The sequence below is a fragment of the Taudactylus pleione genome, unplaced genomic scaffold (genome assembly GCF_031769625.1).
Source record: "Taudactylus pleione unplaced genomic scaffold, aTauple2 ptg000573l, whole genome shotgun sequence".
NCBI lineage: Eukaryota > Metazoa > Chordata > Amphibia > Anura > Myobatrachidae > Taudactylus > Taudactylus pleione.
In genome coordinates, this window is record NW_028284975.1 from 5229318 (window position 1) to 5236196 (window position 6879).

Consider the following 6879-nt stretch of genomic DNA (forward strand, 5'->3'; position numbering starts at 1 on the left):
CTGAACTCTTACCGGAATAGGCCTTAGCAACTGTGCTGCGTCTAACAGAGCACTGTAAATTACTCTGAGTTCTAACGCATTTATGGGCCACTGTCTTTCTTGTGTGGACCATTGACCCTGAAATAATAGTTGAGGACCACTGCTCCCATTCTTGGAGACTGGCGTCCGTTGTCACGATTATCCAATTCCATACTCCGAATGGGATTGTACCCACCAGAGGGGCGCTACCCTGGTTGCCTGAGCCAAATGGATTAGTCGATGTAGATTCAGGTGAGATCCTGATCCCTGTGATAGCAGGTCTGGTTGGAACACTCGGAAGTGGAATCGTCCGAATTGTAGTGTCTTGAAAGCAGCTACCATCTTCCACAAGAGACGCAGACAAAGAAGCAAGGACACCCTCTTCAGTCTAAGGACTAGCTGAACCAGCAGCCGGATATCCCAAGCTTTGTCATCCGGAAGGAAAATCCTGTGTAATACCGTATACCGGATCATCCCCATAAACTGGAGTCTCTGGCCGGACTGATTGGATTTCTTGAAATTGATTATCCAACCGTTAGTATTAAAGTCTAATATGACAGAGAAGTGTAAGAGAAGAGATTCTGATGGAACCTTGATTAACAGGTCATCCAAATAAGGATTAATGTTCACTCCTGACGACCGAAGTGTGCACCGGTCTTGGAAGTATTCCAAAACCAGGTCAATACATAGAGCAAGCTCTTCTTCCATCTTCCTGTTCAAACAATCCATTTACTATATGGCACCCAGACAGGGGCCGTATGAGATATTAAACTGATAAGAACAGATACTACCTTTGATCTTCGCCAAAAGGCCGAGAAGCGATCTTGCAAGGTTGTAAAATGCAGGAAGTGTGGTTCCCCAATGGGGACATGGAAATAAGCGAACATCCAAGGAAATTAGGAACCCCTCTGGTTCCAAGCTCGCAATGACACACTGAAGTGACTCCCTATTGAAACTATACATCGTCAGATACAGTTAAGGATCTCAGGGTTAAGATGGGCCTGTCTGATTCATCCGACCTGGGCACCACAAAGAGGTAAAACCCCCCACATCGTTGGTGCACTGGAACCGGAACTAGCCCCGTCTAACTTTGTAGAGACTGGATACCGTCCCGCAGAATCCTGGCCCTGTGTGAATGTCTGTTAGCGAGCTCTCACTGCAGGAGATCCAAAGTGGGATGTAAGACCGTCATGCCACCTGTTTCTTAGCTAGATTCTATTCCTGTCGCCATGCAGCTGTATGTGGGCAATCTCTACCTCTGTCACCCCTTGCTTGCGTGGGAGCAACTTGGCTCTACCATGAAAGGGCAGTGGCGCATGAAAAGAATGAAATGAGGGCCCAGTGTAAGTTCTCCTGGGAGAACCAGAGAGCTCTGCGGGTAGAAATAGCAGAAGCGGATATGCGAGTACTGATCTGATTGATCTCCCTGGAAGCCTCGCCCAGGAACACTGCAGACTCACGGATGTGTTCTGCTAGTAGACGTAACTCAGAGCTCCTCCCCCTCTGGACTATAATCATCTTCCCAGCAAGTTGCAGCTTTGTTAACCCAGGCGCTAACAATTGTAGGCCTAAATTGAGCTACCGCTGCAGTATAAATAGATTGTAAGTTGTTTCAAACTTCCAATCAGGAAAGCCCTTAAGTAACGTAGTCCCGGAACAGGAAGTGTAGTTTTCTTAAAAAGACGAGAAACAGACGCCTAAACATGAGGCAGTGTTTCCCACTTTTCCAACCTCAGTGATGGAAATAGCCGGATGGGCAACGACGCCTCCTATCCGTCCGTTTTCAGGCCACTGAAAAAACTGTTCCTGAAGCTGCGGGAATGGAAAAAAAAATAAAAAATAGCCAACCGCTTTTGTCGGTTTTCAAATGTATAAGGTAGATTAAAGAGCTGCCTAATCGCCAAAATCATGGGTTCCACCACCGTAGAGGTGGATTGTAAGTCTTAAGGTGCAATACCATCCAAAAGTTCTTCCAATTCACCTTTCGTATCCTCATGTTTGGAGTTCCTCGTCCGACTACTCTGGCTGAAGTACGTTCGTAAGAGGATGTTTTTCAATAGGTTTCTGGTAGGAAGTGGAAGGTATAGTAGCAGCGGCACCTATAACCAGTACCAGGCTGTGTAGAGATTTGTTAACCCTGCTATCCAGGGAGGTTGAGACCTATGAGCTTTAGCCAACTCTGACGATAAGTCCGCCATAACTCCTACCATGTCAGCTGCCCATGGCGGAGTAGGTGAGGCAGAGATAGCCGCGGTAGGGTCTATTACTAAAGTGGGGAGAACATACAAACTCCACACTGATACAGCCATGGTCAGGAACCGCACCCACAACCCCAGCACTGTGAGGCAGCATTATAATTGAAAACATTTTTTTTCAGTAGGTTTCTCTCACTTGAGCTTAATGAGGAGCCAGGCTTAGTTTGTTAGTACATTTAGAACAAACAAACATCTACTGTGAAGCCTTAAGTCTGCCTCATTTATACACACACTGTACACACATACAGATAGTAACATCGTGGATAAAACATAAGGCTAATGTTGGGAACAGGGGAGGTTCACAGATTAGATCCCCCTGCTCAGTGCTCACTATACACTCAGTTGCTGGAAGCAGGAGCCGTCTGTATAATCAACTTCACTCTACCTATAAGGGAGAGATGCGGGCAATAAATAACTCCGGCAGACACGCTGTTTGTGACAGCTCTGTGCCGCTTAGATCAGAGAAAGGGAGCTGAACCAGGGAGGAGCAGCACACACTCTAAGGGAGAGATGCAGGCATTAAATTACACCAGCAGACACGCTGTTTGTAACAGCTCTGTGCCTCTTAGAACAGATAGAGCCCGCACTGCTCCTCCCCGGGTTAGCTCCAAGGGAGAGATGCATTAAATAACCCGGCAGACACGCTGTATGTTACAGCTTTGTGCAGCTTATAACAGAGAGAAAGAGCGATAGCCCGTGCTGTTGTAGCTCCACCCCCTTTTTCAAAGCCTCATGCTCCCAACATGACTTCTGCCATTACTGTCAGCCCCGTTCGCACTGACCACGGGAGCTGAGTTGTGGCAGGGAGCAGCACTGAGCGCTATGTGTAACACAGCCTCACTGTAAAAGCGCTGGGCAGCAGGGTGGGAGCCAGGGGATGCGCAGGTACATACTCACTGCGCTCCCCTGGAGGTCTCTCTCGGCAGCTTGTAAGCACTCTCCTCCAGTGACACTATTGTGCCACAGCAGATCTTCTTGCTGAGAGATGTGCTGTTTTGGCGGCAAGGAGCTGTCAGTTGCTTTTAGCATAAGCACTGTGCACTCCTTCCGGATTGCTAAAGATCAAGTCGCCAGGTACCCGGACCCCACCTTTAGAGAGGTGGCGAAGGATACCGAATAAGTGTAAAAGATGCATTAAAAATAAATAACCTAAATAAAATCAAATGTATTGCTGGAGCACAGCATGTAGTGACCAACTCCAAGGGCACATTTTCTAAACTGAGGGCTGATGGGGGATAGAGGGGGAGGAGCTTCACACTTCTGAATTATTTAAAGTGCCAGCTCCAGTTATCCACGCCTCTATACCCCAGCCAGCGTAAGCACCTCCAGTGTCCCCTAGTGGGTGAAAGAGAAATAAGCAGACTCTGGTGACATGGCTCACATTATATTTTAACTGTTTGGTGCCTGGACTTCTAACCATAATATCCCCATGGTATCTCTGTGGACCTCGAAGAAAAGGCATTATCTAGGTAAGTCTACCATAATAAAGAGATTTGAGAGAGAGAATATATATATATATTTTTTTTTATATAAAAATAAATCTCTTTCCTTTAATGATAAATGGGCCAGATTCACCGTTGCACACTGCAGCTGCCATTTTCGTAGTTATGGATGTACAAATATCAGGGTTGGAATTTAATTTAATTTTTTTTAAACCCAAAAAGAAATTTTTCCAATCAAGCTTAGAAAGAATTAAAACTTGGTTGACCAAGGTTTCAAATACATAGCAATGTTTCACAGTATGAACATGCATTTTTTTTTTATTTTTTATTAAAATATTGTTTTTCATCAAACTGGTGTATACCTTTTTTCTTTTTACACTTTGCAACCCTGGAGAATATGCTAATGCCACAGAAATTTGTATTGAGACACCCACAGGAGCTTTTATAGCTGGCCACTGTATACACATATGCAGCATTTGACGCAGACCAGGCAAACATTGAATTGAGCGAGTCTATGGTCTCACAGCATTGGCGCTGTATCAGAGATGCTGAAACAATGTACTGATACATAAATTACCATATTTTAGTTCAAACCAGCCACCTAGTTCAATGATTGGAAATAATCTTTAGCCGTATTGCTACATTCCTTCTGAATTTAATCTTGTGGCTTGCCAACAGGCAAAAGACTTCTTGGTGCAGCATGATACAGGAGGGAAGAAAACAATAAGACAATACAATAGACAAGTAACAAATATCACAACTCTCAACACAGCCACTGAAGCAAGGAGTGCAATGGAAATATTCAGTGTAAGATGAAACCTGAAGACATTTGCAGTAGAGGCCTGGCAGAGCATCACCAGGGATGAAACCCAGCGTCTGGTGATGTCTATGCGTTCCAGACTATAGGCTGTAATTGCCTGCAAAGGATTTGCAACAAAGTATTAAAAAGTGAAAGTTAGATTCAGGATAGTTTAGTTTGTCCCATTAATTTTTAGCCCCTTAAAAAGTAGGAGGCACATATAGAAACCGTTGTAATTCCTACACCGTTCACCTGCTTTGGATGTAATTACCCTCAAATTAAATCTGAAAGTCTGCAGTTAAAGCACATCTTGTTTGTTTCACTTCAAAGCCATTGTGGTGGTGAATAGAGGACAAAATATGAACATTCTGTCAATGTCCCAATATTTATGCACCTGACTGTATATAAAGCAGGATTGTTCTTTTCCTGATTAACCCTTTGCTTTTTCATTTACCTTTATCATCAATACTAACATGGAATGGAGCTCATCTAACTCCTTGCTTAGCACAGAGACCCTCTTTAGTAACAGTTTCAGCCAAGGTAGTTCTTAACTATTCTGGAGCCTGACTTCCCTGTAAAGTCCAGATGATCCCAAAACAGTCCTCGAGGCCCACCAACAGTTCAGGTTTTAGAGATATCCATGCTGATCACAGGTGGTTAAATCAAATTGACCCTCTAAAATCTGAACTGTTGGGGAACCTTTATGACAGTGTTTGGGAACCTCTGGTTTAGTCTGAACTAAACTTAGGGGTCAATCCAATTAGTTGCGAATTGAGAGTTGCCGTTTTCCTTTTGAATTCATACAGCAAATAATGTTGCAATTCAAACTGAACCAGTCAGAATAAATCCACATTTTTCCCCATTCATACCTCCCTTAGGGTGAGCTGGAAAGGAAGAAAAAAAATCCTTAAAGATTAAAAATCAGGACACTGCTGAACCCCTTTGTACAGTCCCCCCCCCCCCCCTAATTACTAATAAATTGGAAGGGTTTTTTTTTTGGGTCGGGGAAATGGCCTCACATTACCTTCTAAACAAACTTGTTTGTTTAGGCATCCCAAATTACAACTTTTTTTTTAAATAATTTTTCTACACTTTTTCAAAGTACCCCAAAATCACTTTTCCTAATTTGTATCTGTCATGCAAGTTTTTTTTTTTTTGCATAAAGAAAAAAAAATATAAAATCCACAAAAAAAAAAGCCATTTGACACTATTAAAAAATATTGAGTACTTTCCTAATGTCCACAAACCACCTTCTATACAGTCATGCTAACAAAATTATAAGTTTTGGGGTTCTAAGATGGTCTCCCCACTTTTCCATGAACTTCACATCACATTTGGCAGTCAATTCACAAACCTCTGCTGTGTACCAAGAATATGCATTTTTAATTAGATTGAGAATTCCCAGGTGTGAGCATTCTTGCAAACTAGTTGAGTCTCATGAAACAAACGCTCTACTCGCAATTCACACAAAATTGAATTGACCTCATTGTATAAAAATCTAATTTTCAGCAGAAACCTTTTCATTTTTAGGGTGCAGACAGGGTTATAACTCTCTAGCCTTTGTCTCAGCTTGTAAAGGAGTACTGAAACCCAGCTCACATAATTAACCTGACTGTCCAGTATAGCAGCAAAACAACTCTAACATTAGGAACTTAGCTAAAGCAGGAGCCTGTGCTGTTTGAGAATTAGACTCCATCCTGCTCCCAGATATAAATTGGGTGTTCAATTGTGCTTTAAAGGAACGCAGATCACTGTTCTGTACAAGGTGTTCTTGAAAAAGCACCAGGCAGATATGGGACCAGGAACAGTCTTTCATCAAGGCACAGACTGGTGTTCCTAGGGTAGCAAGGCTATAGTCCACTTAATGCATCATCAAGACCAACTACTGTAGAAGAGAGCTTCCCAATTTCAGCAGCCACAAATCTCTAAATGTATGTTTTACAGATCTATTTAGTGCACAGTTGTATCCCTTATGTAAAAATTAAATAAATCCACAGACTGCTAATAATTCACTAGTGCCACAGATTTGTATAACTTGTTTAAAGGGGCTCATGAGGACTGGAGTTGGGAAACACTGGACTAGAAGGCAAGACACTGCACTACAGAAAATAAACCACTGTCTGACCTACTTATGTTTAGCGATAGGAAGAGACCTTAGAAGGTAAACCAATAATTGTTATGCTGGCCATGCAGTAATGAAGGAACAAAATCTAACCTGTACAATATACTAGAAGCAAAATTTACATTTGTTGCATATAAGAAGTTATGCATACAAGTATTTGGATCCATTTAAGGATTATTGTAATAACCTTTAATGAATATTTGCCCCAATTAACTTCCATGACATTAAAAATCTTGCTGAAAA

General features: G+C 42.6%; 1 non-coding gene across 1 annotated transcript; it reads right to left on the bottom strand.

Annotated features, from left to right (window-relative positions):
• Window positions 1-659: 659 nt before the first annotated feature.
• Window positions 660-841, bottom strand: LOC148481583 (U2 spliceosomal RNA). Its single transcript, XR_015871900.1, has one exon. It is a non-coding gene; the product is annotated as a U2 spliceosomal RNA (small nuclear RNA).
• Window positions 842-6879: the final 6038 nt, after the last annotated feature.